Source organism: Diabrotica virgifera, chromosome 7 (genome assembly GCF_917563875.1).
Source record: "Diabrotica virgifera virgifera chromosome 7, PGI_DIABVI_V3a".
In the NCBI taxonomy this organism is placed as follows: Eukaryota; Metazoa; Arthropoda; class Insecta; order Coleoptera; family Chrysomelidae; genus Diabrotica; species Diabrotica virgifera.
This window is the reverse complement of record NC_065449.1, coordinates 186,214,140-186,234,802: the sequence shown is the minus strand read 5'-3', so window position 1 is coordinate 186,234,802 and position 20,663 is coordinate 186,214,140.

Genomic DNA, 20,663 nt, shown 5'->3' with positions numbered 1-20,663 from the left:
CTCGCTACTCAGTGGTGTACCTTCGCTTAGCTGGTGTTGGAGCCCAGAGCTGCCGCTTCAAGCTGCCGCTGTTTGCTCTATTGACTTGATCTTACACTTGTGTTTCGAGCATTCCGTAGCTAGATAGTGTGATGCCTAGGAATTTAAACCCCATCACTTGTTCTATTATCTAACTCTCCAGCTTCAATTTACATCTGATTGGATTTGCTGTTATAACCATGCAATTTGTCTTTTTTGGGGATATTAACATGTTAAATTTTCTGGGGGTTATATTGAATTGGTGCATCATATGTCGTAAATTATCTTTACTTTGAGAGATTAGTATTACATCGTCTGCATAGCAGAATATTTTAAGTTGTTTTTTCCCATTAGGTATCCTTTTTTAGTTCTTAGTTTGTACCGTTGCAAACGTCACATCTTATTTTTAAATAATTATTCTATTTTATTTTTCTTTAATATTTCATTGGTAATAATCTTCTTCTATTTGTTTTACCTGTTTTCTTCGTTAAAAACTCGTTGGCACCCTCTTTTGTTATCCTCTATTTACTATATCTCTTTTCATCTAACATCTAAGTCAACATACTGAACATACTTCATGTATTCTTACTCTGTAAGTATCTGTTTTAATTCGGAACATGGTTGTCCATCTCCTTATACTTTGCGCTGTCATATTTCAATGACAGTGACAATAATGGAGAGGGCTAAATTAATTTATTTAAAGAGATGAGCTTTAAATAAGGCCCCATTTATTTCAATAAATCATCTCTTGTGGTAAGAATATTACTATAATAATTACATTAATTATATTCCTACATGCATACCTAGCTTTTTATAATAGTTTTTATAGTATTTTTTTATACCTACATAACCTCCCATCTTCTAAAAGCATGTGTTCGAATATTTCATTTTATCTATTGATATGCTTTTAGTAATCAAATAATTTAATTATTAATAATTAATAGGTTTGTTCGTAGAACGATCAGCAACTGTCGCCAACCGTCAGACGCATGCGCGTTCGTAGTCTACGAACTCTAGCTATTAACTGCGCAGCTCTAACTGTTAACTACGCATGCGTCTGATGGTTGGCAACGGTTGCTGATCGTTTGGATCGTACTACGAACAAACCTAATAATTCCATTTAATTTACCCTTGCCATCTACTAGTTTTTGAATACTATTATTTGGCAAAGGTATATTTTGGTTATTAACTTCTTGATTGTCACTTATACGCATCTAGTTTTTGAGAATAAAATCAACCTTTCTCCCTTCGGAAGCTTCAAGCCATCCTCACCGGTGATGGAACTACAAGGCAAGACATCATGGATGATGCGACCAACACCACCAGGAAACTAGAGCTGCACTGACCCGAGGCCTACCATTGAGCCTAGGTCAAGAGAAGTCAAAAGCTGTACCATTCGATATCAAGAAGTTACCATCGAACCAATACCAAACCCCATAAGTATACTCTACAAATTGTTAGTTTTTGGCAAGAATTTGAATATATTTGTTAATGCATGTAATAAGTCATCATAGACATTTTTATTATATATTTATTAAACAATAAACATGATTGGTTAAAATATTGTTTTGTTTACTTCCATTCTGAATTTTCATGGTTCATATTTAAGATTAGGACAAAACGAACACACACCTTGGAAGATTGCGCTTAGCTAGGGTGACCGATAACTATCTTGGATGATTGAAGTATTATTTTTGAATATTATTTAGATTAGCTGGGGTAGTCCATCGGTCTTTGTTTCAAGTTTTTTTATTATTTCATCCATGATCAGGTTGAACAATAAAGGTAAATAATAAGGTAAAGAATAAAGATAAATATTCAAATGTAATAATAACGCATAGATGGCGTAGTGGTAAGAGCGTCAACTTACTGAGCTTTAAAAGTAAGAGCTCGTGAGATCGAATCCGAATGAGTCATAATAGAATTTATCTTTTCGGCATAATTTAATTTTCCTGAAAATTTCTTCTCCTTTAGTTTTAACATAAGTTTATTTTTTTAAGATTAATATTAAATCCTTTTAGCATAGAAATTAAATCCATACATTAGAAAGACGTAGAGTTTCCTATCTTTTTGTTTTTATTTTACCTAAAAGAAATGAAAAAAGAAAAGAATTATAATGAACTGAAAAAAGTTCCAGGCCACTAGAATATCGAAAATTGTAATCCTAAATCCTCGAAACACGACTCTTCGAGTAGGACACCACCCCATCGCCGATCCCAAATGGCATCCAAAAATTCTAATAAAATAATATTTTACACGCATTTTAATTTCGACAGAGCGGGCGAACTCTAGCGGGCGAACATGGGATTTATTCGCGGTAATAAAGGGCTGCCATTCCTATTAAAAGTAAATAATGGACCCCCGGCCCGATGTAAATAACTCAATCCTTATTAAAAGGACCCTAACTAAAAGGCCCGCCAGGCCCGATTTATCCAGAATCTCCGGTTAATACCATCAGGAGAGGCCCGACCGGCCGACCGACTGGTTCCCGCGCGGATTATTCAATTTTTTTGGCGGCGCGAGATTTTTTGTTTTGGTGTGAAACCGCGGATTTGCTGTTAACGATATTAACGAGGTTACGACCCGGAAATTTGGATTAAAAGGAAGAATTTTTAACATCAAAACATAATATAAGCGAGAGTGCCTATGGCAAAGGGAAACAAAGTTTATCATTAAAAACATCGTTTTATTTATCTTACCACTAATATTCTTTAATTTATATTTCTTTCAATGTTTATTTGTTGAGGAGGAGAGAGACAAAATCACCCTGTACGTGCATACAAATAATGAAGCCTGTTTCTCAGTATCAAAGAGATATGGTGAGTCTTTAGAAAAGATATTGATACGAAAATAGCATATACAGTGCACTGGAATAAGTGTAGCACATAAGCAAAATGCTCAGAAAGGTCGATTTTTAAAATAATCATAGTATATTATAGCATCAACGTTTCGAACTTTACGCGATACCTCTTCAGATGATAGTCATAACTTCGATTTTTTTGAATGGGAAAGTACATCATGTGACACCTCATTTAAAAGCTTTTGAAATACTGATTACACAGATATATAATATTTGCGCAAAATTTCGGTCCAATGGTTTTTAAATACATTCATTTTTTTTAATCCTGAGAAAACTAATAGGAATTTAAAAAAAATTTAAACACAGAATGAAATATTAGATTATTACGGAGGGCCTAAAGTCCGTAAAAACTTCTATAATGTTTATATCAATAAGTTACAGGGGTGAAAACGAAGAGAAAATTTAGTATGATTTTTAATTTCAAATATATTCAAAAGAAATTTTAGTTTATTCTAATAGACTTTTCGACAAAAAGATGAATGTATTTAAAAATCATTTGACCGAAATTTTGTCCAAGTATTATACATTTTTGTAATCAATATTTCAAAAGCTTTTAAATGAGGTGTCACATGATGTACTTTCCCATTAAAAAAAATCAAAGTTTTGACTATCACTTATGCCTGGTTGCACCCACAGATCTTAAGCTTAGCTAAGCTCTACTTATAGATAGGGCTTCCTTAGCCTAATTTTAGATAACCATAATTTTAGATTCTTACCTTATTATCAATTATATCTATTATAGACCGGTCTAGTTAGACTCAAAAATAGGAGTGAGGCTACAATAATTACCATCAAGCTGAAAATTGGCAGGATTGTTCAAAATACCATCATAAATGAAATCTTAAAAGTCCTCATAAATCCGACCCGTACTAAAAAATTTACACGGGGTCAAAGGTCACCAAATATGGTTTTTAGCGATTTTCAGCGAAACGGTAAGTTTTATCGTAAAATTAGCTCTAACAAAAAATGTAGGATAGATAATTATCTATAAAAAATATCTGAATAGTTTTTTCCTAAGAGCCACTGTTTTTGAGATACATAGAAGTCTTTCTATCGTCATAATATATGTATTAGTACACCAGGTATATACATCACTGAAGCTGTAATACAAGTAAACATAATATTCTATCGGTCAACTTAACTTATATTACACATTATAATAATATAAGATAATAAATATGATAATGTTTCTACTATACAGCTTGCGGTCTACCGAGGGATGCAATGTATAAGCTGTATTATATTACAGTGCCAACAAAAAAATCTTTACAAAGTGAATGTAACGCGAAAATAATAAGACAGATCGAGGTATTGCTCGAGGTGGAAGTACGAAAGAGAGTATCATAAGTAAATGGGTCTATAGTATGCATGCAATGACTACAGTTTTTGAAAGATTAGAAGATCTAGCTAATGTTAGAATGGATACCACTGAGCAATATGTTGATGCAAGTGAGCAACATGTTGATGCAAGTGACGAGTAAAAAAAGATGCAAAAGATATACAGAAACTTCTTGAGTGGTTCTCCACGCATGATCCTTTTCCAGAGTTTGACAAAATTGTATCTATTGCAAGTGGTGTCGTTGGTGATAGTACAATTAATTGTTATAAAGCTCGTGAAATTGGGCTTGACTCTATGTCAAAAATAACAGGACTAACATTTAACAATATTAAATTAAAACGCGCTGACAAAGTAGTCCCTCTTTTAGCTATGATAGTACCATAAAAGTTCGCGATAAAAAAGTACCTGTTGACCCTGTATTATTGTTTCAACGAATGAGTATTACTGCGGCATTTCAAGATGAAATTGAAGAATATTTTGGCTATGAATTGGCTCCTACCCTTTATCATTGTTTGACGACATTGGAATGCGTAAAACACAAAAGTCTGCCATTTACGATTGTTTTCAGAAGGTAAATATTAATATTAACAATATAAAAGCGACATACATCATTGATGGAGGATATCTATTACATCGCATTGTGTGGGATAGCGAAGAAACATTCAACGTTATCTTGGATAAATACGTTCGGTATGTACGGCGTCATTTTGGCCCCAGAGTTACTGTCATATTTGATGGCTATAATGATTTTACGAGAAATATTAAAGCTGCAGAACAACGTCACGTCGTAGAACTTCAACAACATCTTCATCTTCTAATATTTTATTTGATCAATCTATGACAGTATCTACCACTCAACAGAAATTTCTTGCAAATACTCACAACAAATCTCGGTTCATTTTAATGCTCAAAGAAAGTTAATTGCTGAAAATATATTGGTAAAACAAGCTAATAATGATGCTGACGTAATGATAATTGAAACAGCCATGGAGCAATTCAATTTAAAAAATACAACTACTAGTTGTAGGTGAAGATGTAGACTTGCTCGTATTACTCACTGGTAGAACTCCAATCGAAAAAACTATCTTTTTTTTAAAACCTGGAAAAGCTTAACACCAATCGGAAATATATTCATCGAAAAGTTTATCTACTTTTGCAAAATGTCAAAATTATATACTATTTTTACACGCAATAACTGGCTAGTTTTAAAAAAACTAATTCAACTCTACAAGAAGTTATTTCCAACGGAATTAGCTTTCTTCTCGCTATGTACGGAGCGACTAAGAAAACTACGTGTTTAGATAAGTTTCAATATGCATGTTTTTTTAAAAGTACTCGAAACAAAAAACAAGTGCAGTTGTCTTGTCTTCCTCCAACCTCAGCTGCTGCTCATCAACATCTTTTTCGGGTATATTACCAAGTTCAAGTGTGGCTTGGTTATCAGCTAGATCCAAAAGACTGGGGATGGAAATTAGTCGACAGTTCATTAGAACCAATTCAAACTTTACTCCCCTCTGCGCCGGAAAAACTCCTGAACACAATTTTTTGCAACTGTAAAAAGGGATGTAGCGCTAAATGTGGTTGCAAAAAAAGTTGGACTGTTTTGTTCGGTAGCATACACTAATTGTCAAAACCGGTCGTGCTCCAATGTTGAATCACCAACAATTGAGGATTCATTTGATTCTATCGAGGAGCCATGCGATGTGTCATTATTGGGACAATTTACTTGCACCCAGGATGAACAAGAAGAAGAAGAAGAAGAAGAAGAAGAAGAAGAAGAAGAAGAAGAAGAAGAAGAAGAAGAAAGGCATTAAAGACTGATCTCGTGAAGTTCGAAAAATTGATGCTATAATATACTATGATTATTTTAAAAATCGACCTGTCCGAGCGTTTTGCTTATGTGCTAAAAATAAATGAGTTAATATGGGTGGGGGGCAACACTTATTCCAGCGCACTGTATATGTAATTAGCGTAATCTCAAAATAATGACATTTTTAGGTATTCGCGGTGTGCAAGTACTTGGAAGGGATCCGAGAAATGATCGTGCGCGAATAGCGGAGAAATATTGCAACTTTCTTAAATAATTCATATTGTCAATTGAAATTGTCAAATTGACGTACATTTCATACCTATTGTCATTGAAGAAGAAAAATTATATATTGCTCCACAATATTGATATGATATGCAATTATTATATAAAGGTAAACTTAATTAATTGTATTTTGCTTGCAGTACTGCATTTTAATAATAATTTTATTTACTACATACAATTGTTTACGTTTTAAAAACACAACCTGAATCTTATTTTTTCTTCTTATTATTTTTTTGGACTATGGCCTTGACAATTATCCAGTAACCAGGACTAATATAATTGGCCAATGTAATTAAAAGTGCGAATAGAGTTGCAGAGAGTAGAAATAGGTGTCGCTTTGCCAAACTTGCATGGTCCCAATAAAAGATAGTTATTGGCCACCAGGATCTATTGGGAGAATACAAAACATACTATTACACAGAAAAGGAAATTTATTAAATTCTTTACAGTTCATCTTCTGGCTACATTCTGGCTGAAGAATATCTCCACAGTGAACATTTATTAATCATTAGTTAATACTCGAATGAGTTATGTATGACTCAAAATACTTATTATCAAAAGAAAAAACTAATATGTATCTTTCATACCTTAGGTAAATAATATTCTAACGAAACACGAAAAACTGACGTTTTGAAACGTGCTTTTTTATTTTTTAGCTATATAAATACCAGAAATAGCCAGACTGTAAGTGATTTATCGTTCTTTATTTAATATTGTGTTAGAGGAGAGGAATAAAACAAGGTGACAGTCTCGACCCAGTTTTATTCATATTGTAAGGAAATGTTGAAGGGTTGGTACACAATTAACCCTTATAGTCATTATTTAAATAATTACTACTTCATCTGCTAACTACATACTTTATTTATAAGTCTTCGAAGTTTATTATAAACAATAACATTAAATCAGCCGAGGCAATTCTACGTAGAATAATATGATTGATTCCTCATATGTTTTGTCGTCTATTTTATATTTAATTGTTAATCACAACAACACGTCTCATCAGTTCACCTGCGGTCAATGTCACTCAGATAGTGCACATCTGATAAGGTTATTTAAAATTAACTTAAAACATATTATTCTATATAGATTGTACTATACTACATGCCCGCCGTTTTTTTAGAGAATCCTAAGAAGAGAAGAAGAATATCTGACGATATACTCCTCTTTCCCTTTTACAAAATGTTTATGGTTACCTAATACTAACTATAGACCTTTTTACCGTTTACTAACTATAGACCGTTTTTTTATAACTATAGACCTAACTATATGAAACCTAGATAAGGGATTCTGTAAGCGAACTGTAATCCTAATATATACGTCGATATATGTCTTTTCTAAAACTATCACTAATTCACGTACTTCCACGTCGTGTCTTTTCGTCTTTTTTTCGTTCACTAATTCACATCAAAACAGTGTCCACAGTGAAGAAAATTGATTCTAACTCTTACATAGTCTTTAAGTGCATATAAGCCGTAAATACTCTAATTGTACTAATAATAAAATCTCGAATCTAATACTTCCTAAGCTAAGCTAAATATTACCTAAACCTCTATTAAGTGATATACACTGTGTCCGTAAAGTATGGAACAAATTCTTTTTTAGCTAAACAGAGCATTTTAAGAAATAATCCTGAAACACGTCGATTTTTGATTTTAATTTACCGTATTTTAAAATAATCTTCTAATATACAGGGTGAATTACTTTCGAGTAATGACGTCACCGTCATTTTTTTTAAATGGAACACCCCCATTTTGTCTCAATTTTCGGATTACTCTAGCTGAGCTGATTCCAAAAATGTATCACATGTTGATTCACATTGGTACAGGGTGGACAAAAATACAATAGTTTTGTGTGTGCTCATAAAGTAACGCGTTAGTTAAATTAACAATATCAAAAATACTTATTGTCTAGCGGACAGAATATGATGAAATACATGACTTTATAACTATTCGAACTGCAGCCCTTGCTGTATTTGACAGTAACCCAAACGTTGTACAAATTCTTGTTAAACCTTGTTTATTGTGTCTTGAGAAATATTGTTTATTGCTGTCCGAATTCTCTGTTTTAATTCTTGAATATTTGCTGGTTTCGTTTGATACACAACATTCTTCAGATGGCCCCACATAAAATAATCCAGAGAATTGAAATCTGGTGACCTCGCTGGCCATTCAATAGGTCCACGGTCCACGTCTACCAATCCACCTGTTCGGAAAAATTTCATCTAGGTACCTTCTAACATCTACAGCATAATGTGGAACCATCCTGTTGAAACCCTAAACTTTTATCAAAACCTCCAGGATTACGTCTGCTGTGAAACAAATTAAGTACGTAAAGTAGGTACGAGATAACCCCTTAAAAACTCAAGGTAAGTTGCCCCGTTTAAATTACCTTCGATAAAGTAGGGTCCGATGATTCGATTTCTTACAATTCCAGCCTATACATTTACCTTTTGCGAGTATTGTGTATGTTGCTCACGCATCCAGTGGGGGTTTTCTTTTGCCCAGTATCAATTCTTTTGCCCAGTATTTGCTACAATTCTGACGGTTAACCTCGCCATTTAACGTGAAAGTTGCCTCATCAGAAAAAATAATGTTTTGTACCAAGAGAGGGTCACGGTGGCAGTTATCCATCATTGCTTCGCAAAATTGAATTCTTCTATCGGGATCATCTTCGTTTAATTCCTGCACAAGTTTGATTTTATATGGATGCCATTTTTCAAGCTTTAATAGTTTGTGTACCGTTGTTTTGCTAACACTGATATCGCGACTAACTTTACGCACAAAAGTGTGCGCATATTCTTCAAAACTAAGTAAAACATCTAATGCTGTGTCAGAATTTGCAGAGGGACGACCTGATTTCCGTGCATTTTCAACCGTACCAGTTTCTCGAAATTTCTTTTCAATCTTACTGACTGTTGAACGCGTTATAGGTCTTTCTGGATATTTATCATTAAACAAATTGCACACTTCCATCTGAGTTCGCGATCTGTCTCCATACCCAACCATCATAAGTATTTCAATTCTTTACTTTACACTTAACTCCATTTCTACTTCAAATTAAATCTAAGCAATAATTAAAACATTCACAAATACCAAAAATATTGTAGTACTAAACTGTCACTGAACATAAATAAATTACTAAACAAATAATGACATTTAACAAAAACATAGCCTACTATGTTTCTTTTAAATTGATAAGAAATAATTTCTTTCATATTCTGTCCGCTAGACTGGCTAGACAATAAGTATTTTTGATATTGTTAATTTAACTAACGCGTTACTTTATGAGCACACACAAAACTATTGTATTTTTGTCCACCCTGTACCAATTTGAATCAACATGTGATACATTTTTGGAATCAGCTCAGCTAGAGTAATCCGAAAATTGAGACAAAATGGGGGTGTTCCATTTAAAAAAAATGACGGTGACGTCATTACTCGAAAGTAATTCACCCTGTATATTAGAATATTATTTTAAAATACGGTAAATTAACATAAAAAATCGACGTCTTTCAGGATTATTTCTTAAAATGCTCTGTTTAGCTAAAAAAGAATTTGTTCCATACTTTACGGACACAGTGTATACATATAAAAAAATTAACGTTACTTTACTAGTTCATCTTATTATTTCAGTCTTATTTTGATTTAATTATATTCGCCTTACTAACTTTAAAATAATGTAACTGTAATAAATATTAATCTCTCTCAAACTTCACTTTTTTGTGTCTCTTTGCTTACTATCCACTAACACTTATTGTAAGATCTGTCTATCCTTAATTCAAACACTTCCATTATTTCTCGCGAAAATTTATCCTAAATTCATTAACTATATTTAAAATTTTTAAGTTATTTATGATTTACGTTACTTTAGAGATTTCAAAATAAATTAAGCTTGGTTCTTAGATTTAATTGAATGATTAGCTACTTATTTGATTAGTATCTTATTCTTAATTTTGCTTGTTTATTTTTACATTTCTGACAAATTTTTACGTCTCTTCTTTCATTTTTGGCACATATTTTACTAAAAATTCTCTTTTTTTTTCTCTTCTTCTTCTTGTCTGGTACTACAACTATATATTTCTTCATTTTTCTTCATATAACAGCACTTCTACAGTATACATAGTTCATCTTCATATACATATTTCATATAACAATCATTTGTCATTTAATCATTAATATAATATCATTTCATATATAACATCATAATAATCACTTCCTTTACCTATCCCTCAATGCCTATGTTCTATTAATCAAAGTGGCTTCACTCGAGAGGACAGTTCCAATTCTTCTACTATTCCATATAACAATCATAATACTCAATACTAGCCACGAAACCTCTGCATTTTACCTAAATAAAAGCGGGTATATTTTGCTTACATCAAATTCTTCTACATATTTCACAACCTCAATCCCTTGCTTTGAATCCATTGTTTAATCATGAATAATCATGAATAAAATAGGTACCCTTCAAAACACAGAGTGGGTCTCTAATAAGCTTCCAGGTTTTTATAAATCACTTAGTACCTTCTTAATTTGACAAGAAAAGTGGGTTTCTTATTGTCTCAAATTTCCTCATAATATTCAGCTTATAATATTGTTAGTTTTTCTTCTAATCTATATAATTCTTCTCCAAATTCCTTATCTCGACTCATCAGGTCGGTCCGTTAAAAATATGACACTTGCTTATAGCAATACTTGTCTTAAAGCTCTTATATCAACGTATGTCATCACTAATCATTATTTATTAAAAAAAATCATTTATATATTATTTATCACACAAAAACTATTAATTCAGGTTCATATTATACAAAATTTAACACAAAATCGATGAAAATGTACCTATATACTCAATAAAAATCAACAATAAAAACAAATGGCTAATAAAAATTCAACAATAGTATATATATTCGACCAAAATTCAATAATAGCATATACAAAGTTAGATAAAAATATTCAAAATCAGTTCATATTTCAAAATTCGATAGATATTCGTTAAAAAAATTCGCTATTTCATAAAATATTCAAAAATAACCATACTAAGAATCGAAATCGAATAGAGATTTTTCAAATAAATTCAATAAAATTCGATAGCAAAGAAATATTCAATGTTCAATATTAATCAAAAAAAATTCGAGAGGAAGCATTTTTGATAAAAAATAGACATTCTTACTTACATTTTGTTTACACTTGTGTCTTTTCATTGTCCGCTCACTGTGTTGCCTATATTCGGTCCCTAGGTCCTGGTCCATTTTAGTCGTCTACGTTTCCAATTTTGACTGCCCATTTTGCCCATTGCCGTATAAATTTTCAGGAGCGCCATGTAAGGAAATGTTGAAGGAATGATACACAATTAACCCTTATAGTAATTATTTAAATAATTACTACTTCATCTGCTAACTACATACTTTATTTATAAGTCTTCGAAGTTTAGTATAAACAATAACATTAAATGAGCCGAGGCATATCGCAATTCTACGTACAATAATATGATTGATTCCTCATATGTTTTGTTGTCTATTTTATATTTAATTGTTAATCACAACAACACGTCTCATCAGTTAACCTGCGGTCAATGTCACTCTGATGGTGCACATCTGATAAGGTTATTTAAAATTAACTTAAAACATATTATTCTATATATATATATATATATATATATATATATATATATATTGTCCTAACTATACTACAATATTAGTAATGGAGAGTGTAATAAAGAGCGCTAAAAGAAGATGAAGGCAATTACAGTCAACATAGAGTACCTATAGGAATTTAGTACCAGTGAGAATGGAGGGATTATTATATGCAGATGATCTAGTAATAATAGCAGACGATAAAGAGAAAATGCAAAAATTAATCGATATCTGAGTGGAAGAAATAGAAAATCTGAAAATGGAGGTAAATTTAAAGAAAACGAAGACCATGATAGTAACACAGAAAAGAAGAAATAAACCAAAAGATGTTTAGGTGCAAAAACGAAAAAATAGAAACGGTCTCGACGTTTGAATACCTGGGAGTAATAAATTCAGAGAATGGAAAGCTAGAACAAGAAATCTCATACAGGGCGAAAAAAGATCTACTATGCACTAAATAAAACAATATTTGAAAAGGAAGAAATAGATAAAGAAATAAAACTGAAGGTAAAAGTGAAAAGTCTCAGATACAAAAATCACCATTATAATAAAAATTAAAATGGTAAATAATTATTTAAATTTGAAAACTTGTCTTATTGAAACTTCTTTGTGGTACGTTTCACTTCAAAACTGAAGGTTTGTAATATCTGTACCAACTTTAATATATGCAAGTGAGACATGGGTAAACAATGTAAAAATAGACAGTACAATAAACGCAGCGGAGATAAAGCAGTTGAGAAAAATAGCAGAAAAACCGAAATTTGACCGAATAAGAAATGAGGATATTAGATAAAGAATGAAAGAGGAATCGATAATAACAAAGATCCAACAAAGCAAATTAAAATGGTATGGACACATTAACAGAATCGACCAGGGAAGACAACCAAAGCAGGTGATTGAAACAAAAAGATATGGTAAAAGAAGGAAAGGAAGGTCAAGGAAAAGATGGATTGATCAGATTATAGAAATTGGATAGGAAAAAGAAAAAACATCAAATAAAAGAGATAGCAAAGGACCGCAAGAACTGGAAGAGATGGATATAGGATGAATAAAATCTCCGACGCCCCTATGGGGCATAAGGAGTTTCGAGAAAGAAGAAGGAGTTTATGGGATTGGGCTACAAAATTGTTGGTGTAATGAAAATTACATTATATCTTAAATAAACTATTGTTTGGCGTTTCGTTTCCCACTTTTGAAATCGTCCTCAGAAAATTAAAAAGAAAAAAAGGTTATGAGGATTTTCCCAGGATTTTCAGACTTAATTTTTCTTTTCTATTTTTAATTTTCTGATGACGATTTTCGGAGTAGAAATCGAAACGTCAAACAATAGTTTATGACACATGAAAACAGTTTCAGAACATCGTCCTTTATAATAGAGCAAAAAATTATTCTTACCATTATTCCCTCAAAATCTCGCCGCCCTTGATATTATTACATCTACTATAGTTCCATGTAAGGACATAAAATTTTTAGTTTTTATTATAATTGCTTGAAGGTTATTAAATGTTTAATGGTTCTAAATATAATTTATAAGATTCATAAAATTTGCAATTACAATATAAGGGTATAAATTTAATATTCAATTAAATTTAAACAATGCCTTTATTTAGCATATAATGGGGTTAATCTAAAATACTTGATTTTAACCTGAGTTAAAGGATCAAAAACATATAATTGAGTACAGAATATTTACGAAAAGAAGAATAATAACAAATGCAAAAAATATAATATCATGCTGACGAGACTTTTTACTTGACAATAATTGCTCTCCATTCTGGAGGTCCTTCGATTTTGCGTGTTGCTCCATTAAAGTCAGTTTTTCTTCATCTAACAATCCTTGTTTTTATTTCTCTCTTTATTAGTACCTCGGCTATAGTAGTCTGGTTATAAAATTTTATGATCTGGGCAATAAATATTCACTAGTAATACCACTAGAGGTCAAATTATTTCCGGAAATTTTTTTGAGATCATGAATATTTTGAAAATTTCCCGAGTCGCAGACGAGGGAAATTTTCTAAAAATATTCATGATCAAAAAAAATTTCCGGATATTAATTTGACTTCGCGTGGTATTCGGTAAGAAAATTCCACACCAAATTTGCATTTGAAAATCCAAAGCTGCTTGAACAGATTAATAGCGCGCCATAGCTTTGTCAGCAATTATTTAGGCTTTCAAATTCGTAATTTCTACTCATTGTAGTTGCATGGGAATACCATTTCAAGATAGAAAATAGTATATTCTTCAATTTTACATAAGTTTTGAGTAACTACAAGTGATAGAAAATGAATCAAAACTAAATTATGTAAACAAATAAAAACCAGTCTGTCAAAAATGTTCTGTTATTGTAAACGTCAAAAAATTTCCACTATAATTCGCTGTTGGGTACCCCACGAGCAAAAAATTTCCGATAAAATACCTCCGTTGCCATGGTGATCTGTCAAAATAACGTATTTTGATTGGTTAAAAATTACAGGTGTGGAATTTTCTATAATATTTCTCCTTCTGAATATCTTTAAACATTGGCCCCAAACATTGTAGGAGATGAACAACATGGTGTTAAAAACCATGTCGTATAGGTTTTCCAAAAGAGAAGCTTATCTACTAAAGATAATGTTTTTAGTATGAAGCAAATTATCGAAAAACGAAGAGCATTTTAAATGCAGACTATTTGAAATTATGGAAATTTTTTAACTTTTAGTACTAGAATATCTCATAATTTAATCATCAAGTATCAAAAATGCTTAAAAATTAAAAATAAAAAAGTTATTCGATAAAATAACCGTTGACCTACCCAAAACGGACGCACATGACCGGTACTAGCATTTCGAAAGTATGGAAATCGATTTATCTCTGGAAGATAAATAAACGTACCAGTTTTCGTTTTTCTAAATAGTTTCTTTTGAAATTGTTTTTTCAAATTCAACAAACGAATAATTTTCAAATTGATTTTTCTAGAAAAAGGTGCATTCTACCGACTTAAAGCAAGAGTACCTTTTAGCACTAGAATACCTTGCAATTTAATAATCCAGTATAAAAAATGCTTAGAAGTTAAAGATAAAAAAGTTATACGATAAAATAACCGTTGCCCTACCCAGAACAGGCGCCTATGACCGGTACTAGAAATTCGTAATTGATGTAATTCATTTATCTCTGGAACATAAATAAGTGGATCAGTTTTCGTTTTTCTAAATAGAAGCGTTCTGGAGATATTTAGGAAAAACTAATTCTTTGAATACGTCAAAGACCTCAGATGCGATGGAAGGACGATATTGTAAAAGCTGCAGAACTAACTGGAAAAGCGCAGCCAAGCACAGACGGAAATGGAAATATTTGGGGAAGGCCTATCTCCAAAGTTGGATAGAAATGGGCTAAAGAAGATCTTCAAAGAGCTCTAGCTCCCTTAGGAAGCATTTTCGGAGTAGGTGTATTGGGTTAAATTATCTGAAGAATCCCCGGTCTTCGTTTGTCGGGGAAGTTTCTGGACGTTCTGTATATTTTGGACTTATTATTATAGAAAAAGGAATGTGTACTTTGTTCGCACGTCAGAAGGTATTAAATTGGTGTAGAAAATCTGACGTTTTTTAGATTTTCTAGGATTCCTCAAGTGAAAAGCACATGCTGAGACGCTCCAGTTCGTCAAAAAATGACGGATTAATAATATTTATCGAGAATTCACCATGTTTAATGATTTTAAAATTTGACGAAAATACAGCAGAAATTCGAAAGGCTAGTATTTTAAGGTATTTTTTTATTATTCAAATTATGTAGTTTAATATTTAAATAAAAATACAATTAAAATGTTTAAAATATAATTGTTTCGTTGAAATCATAAAAATGGAAGTATAACTTCTTACGTGCGTACAAAGTACACACACTCTTTTTTTTATTATAAATGTATGAAATTACAAATAAATTCAATTACCAGGCGTCTGCTAATCTCTATGTCTATTATGAAGATATCCTCTCTAACTGACTTGTGGCATTACCCCAAGAAACTTATTTCGTAGGAACTTCTAGAGCAGGTTAATTAACCGAAAAAACAAAATATGCTCGAACTAGCTACAAACCTCGCTTTTGACTTGGCAACTTATATAAAATGAGTAAAACGTTAACTTGTAATGATCTATTACCGCCGGTTTCTTTGTGGCGAGGGCCTTTTGTTAAAATTGCTTGTTTTAATACAATGAAGGAAAAATAAAGGAAGGAAACTGTACGACGTACATCGGCTGCTTACCATGGGCGGTACTTTTATTCAATTTAGAAGATTAACTTTACGTGATGATGACATTTCATTTGAGGTTTTTAACTTTTCTAGGTTGTTTCTCATATCAATTTCTTAAGATTCTGTATACATTATAATGTTAGCAACTTAAAACATTTATCTTGTCTACTGTTGATCTAAACTCTCGATTGTTTTGTTATATCGTCGTCTATCTGGCTCAAAGTATCTTTAAACATAAGCGGATACATAAGGAAGCATGGAAATCACCAAGAACAAAAAAGACCACTGAAAATGGAATAAAATATAAAGGGAGAAGCTGGCTGTAAGATATCAGGATCTTAAGAGGTGCTGATATGGGGTCAGGCCACATGCTAATCAGAACGAAACTAAGAAAGAAATTTACCAGAGATACCCAGAAATAAAAAACCAACAGGAGGAACAAATACAATATGGAGACATTATAAAGAATTAATGATAAATAGAGCAAAAGAAACAATCGAATTGAAAAGAAGAGGAAATAAAAATTGAATAAAAATACTCTACAACTGATCAAGAAAGGAAAAACATCAAAGAAGAAATCCCACAAAAAAAGGATCGGAAGAAGAGAGGGCACTAGAAAGAAACTACAAGGCAAAAAATTCCAGAAGTCGAAAAACATGCCAGAAACGATGGTGAAATCACTAGTGAAGAAATTTGAAATACACAAAAACTCCAAAAAATGGCAAAGCCACAGGAATCGACGATATACCCATTTCCCTAGTAAAAGCAGATGTTGAGCAGTCAATAGAAATGTTACATAAACTTTTAAACAAAAATGGACTGACGAAGAATTACCAAAGGAGCGATAATAAAAATAAAATATTAATAAATAATAAAATAAAAATAAAGGGTTGATAATAACAATTATTATCACAGCCAAATTGTTGACCAAAATCATATTGAAAAAATTGAAGTCGAAAGTAGATTAAAAACTGAGAAACGATGAAGCAAGCTTCATCAGACTTGTATCAAGCTTCATCTTCAAATGAAGTAAAGACGCTCAAAAAAGTAATCTGTAATTCAAAAAATGTGATAAATACAGTACCATAAGCCTGAATCATCTAAAATCGTTCCTAAAGATAATCCATCATAGAATTTACAAGCTATGGGAAAGTAAAATTTCCCCCAACCAGTTAGAGTTCATAAATGTTGTTGGTACGAGAGAGACGTTGTTCTCAATACAAGTATTTTTCCAGAGATGCAGAGACGTCATATCGACTGCGTACGTACATAATGATCTGACATTTTTCTCATTTTTCGTTTTTCGCGGCATTGGAACCTAACCACTAAAATACATTATTGCAATATAGTAACAAATAATAAATCATTTCATTTGGCGCTAATTTTAACTCTTTTATTAGGTCCTAACTGCTGAGCAACAAGCATTCGGTCCTAACTGCGATGAAGAAGAGTCTATGTCTGCAAACTAAAATAGTTTTTACTCTCTCCTGAAAAGTTATCCAAAATCATATAGGACAGGGCTTCCCAAACTTTTTCGTACTGTGGCCCCCTTGGGATTTTGCAATTTTTTTGCGACGCCCCTCAACCCAACCCCCAATTAATAATTTTATATACAAGAAATGGACATGTTAACAGTATTTATTCAATTATATTTTATGACAGTGACAACATTATATTAATCTAGAAACATAAAAACATTAGTAACTAAGGTAGATATTAGTAGCCTTAGATCTTAACTACTAAATATATAACAGTCCTCCGCCCCAATTCCCAACTACAAGACTTGAGGTGCTGGCAGCAGCTGATCTAAGTGACGTTTCCAAAGTAGACCATCATCTTTTCGTATTTCATAATGTAAGTAACCTATGCGTCTGATTACCTTTCCAAATACCCATCGTTGATCACTGCAGTACTTTCTAGCCTGAACTCTGTCTCCCAAGGCAAATTCCCTACCAGGTGTAGGCCTGTCTGATGGAAAGGAAGTTGTGCGTTTGCAAGGTTTTCTTAACATTGCATGAAGATCCGTTCTAATTTCTCGTCCGAACATAAGCTCATACGGGGTGAAACCGTTAACACCTGGTGTACGACGTAAACGTGTTCGTACTTTAAGTAGTTTATCAGTTAAGCTATTGCTCTCCCCCGCTAAGCTGCGCAAGGTCCTTTTTATAGTTTGTACAAATCGTTCTGCTTGACCGTTCGTTGCTGGGTGATATGGAGCAATAGTTCTATGGGTGATACCGCAATTGGATAGAAATTTGTTAAATTCGGCTGAAACAAATTGTCGGCCGTTGTCAGATACCAGCACATATGGATTTCCGAACGTGGCAAATATTTGTCTTAGCGTTTGTATACACCACGAGCTAGTTGTTACCTTTGTAGATATAATTTCCACCCATTTTGTATATGCATCTACCACAATGAATAGTTGAGAACCAGAAATTGGTCCAGCGAAGTCAATATGGATTCTTTGCCAGGGACCTGTGGGCTCTTCCCAGTGATGTAAATGTGTCTTTGCTGGTTCATTTTGTTCTAAACGGCATGATCTACATGATTTCACTTTTTCTTCAATATCTTTATCGATATTTTTCCAGTAGACATGACTGCGTGCTAGTTGTTTCATCTTTAATATACCAATATGTCCCGCGTGCAGTTCGTTAAGAATAAATTTACGAAATTTATGTGGTATTACGACCCTTGTTCCTCTTAAAATACAGTCATCTTGTAAAGTAAATTCATTGTCGTTGTATCCATATTGTTTCAGAGATTGACCTGTTCTTAGTGCTTTAATTATTTTCTGTAATTCGATATCATTTTCTGTCTCCTTAGCGATTATATCTGGGCTAATTTCTAATATCTGAATTTGTTGTATTTGGTATAAGCCATGTTGATCTACTTCATATGTATTTGTGTTCTCAACAGGAAACCGCGACAAGAAGTCTGCGTTAGCATTTTTTGTGCTTGTTCTGTACTGTATATCATAATCAAATCCAGATAAAAAATGAGCATAATGAAAAAGTCTCATTGTACTCAGTTCTGGTAGATTATGGTGGGGATGAAAGATTGATGTTAACGGTTTGTGGTCAGTAATCAGAGTAAATTTTCGCCCATAGCAAAAATGAAAAAATTTCTTTATACCCCAGTATATCGCAGTCGCTTCCTTATCAATCTGACTGTAATTCTTTTCGGCATTGGTTAAGGTTCTTGACGCAAAAGCTATCGGTCTTTCTGAGCCGTCTTCAACTATGTGTGAAAGGACTGCTCCAAGTCCTGTTGGTGAAGCATCCGTGGCTATGATTAGAGGTTTTCTCGGGTCGAAATGTGTTAATACGTTTTCACTTGCAATTTCCGTTTTAATTCTGTTAAAACTTTCTTCGCATTTCACAGTCCAGGTAAACTTGTTATCTTTCTTCAAGAGTTGATTTAGAGGATTTGATATAGACGCAAGATTAGCAATAAATTTGTTGTAGTAATTAGCCATACCCAGAAAAGTTCGCAATTCGTTTATATTAGAAGGCCGTTCCATACCTATTATAGCTTTAATTTTGTCTTTGTTCTTATGGAGCCCATCTTTATCAATTTTATGTCCTAAATAGTTTATGTTCTTTTTAAAAAATTGGCATTTTTCTTTATTCACCCGTAGGTTATTTTCTTTTAACTTGGTAAGTACCTCTCTTAATCTTAGTAATAGCTGGTCTTCTGTTGATCCTTGAATTATTATATCATCAAAAAAAACATTGTACGCCTTCTAAACCTTTAAGTAAATTATCCATGAATCTTTGCCATAAACTGGGAGCCACTTTTACACCAAACATCAGTCTGTTTACTTTGTATGTTCCCATATGAGTGCTTAAAGTTTGTATTAGGGCGCTGTCTTCGTCCATCTCCATATTAAGGTAAGCTTGTTTAATATCTAATGTGCAAAATAATTTACCCCCATTCATTTTGGCAAAAATATCTTCTATGATAGGTATCGGGTATTTTTCGTCTTTAATAACTCTATTTAAAGTTATTTTGTAATCGGCACATAGTCTGATACTCCCATTAGGTTTAACAATAGGTACAATAGGTGTACCCCAATTACTATGGTCGATTTTTGTTATAATACCTTCAGAACTTAGCCGTTCTATTTCTGCTTCTACTTTCGATTTTAGAGCGTATGGAATTCTTCTAGACTTAATGAAAATTGGTTGTGTATTTTCCTGTAAGTTCAAACGAGCTTTAAAATTTGGTATTTTTCCTAGGTCTGATCTAAATACTGATGTTGCAAATTCTTCAAGAAGTTGGTCTAATTTGGGTATTTCAACAGTTTGTAGTCTTCGTACATCTGCCAATTCAATATTTATTTCTTTCATCCAGTTACGTCCGCATAAAGGATCAACGTCCTTAGCTATAATGTATAATTTGCTGAAGAAGGTTTGGTTCTTGTAGTTACATTTAACATAAGCAACTCCAGTAGGTTTGATTACTTCTCCTGTGTAAGTTCTTAATATTAAGTCTGTT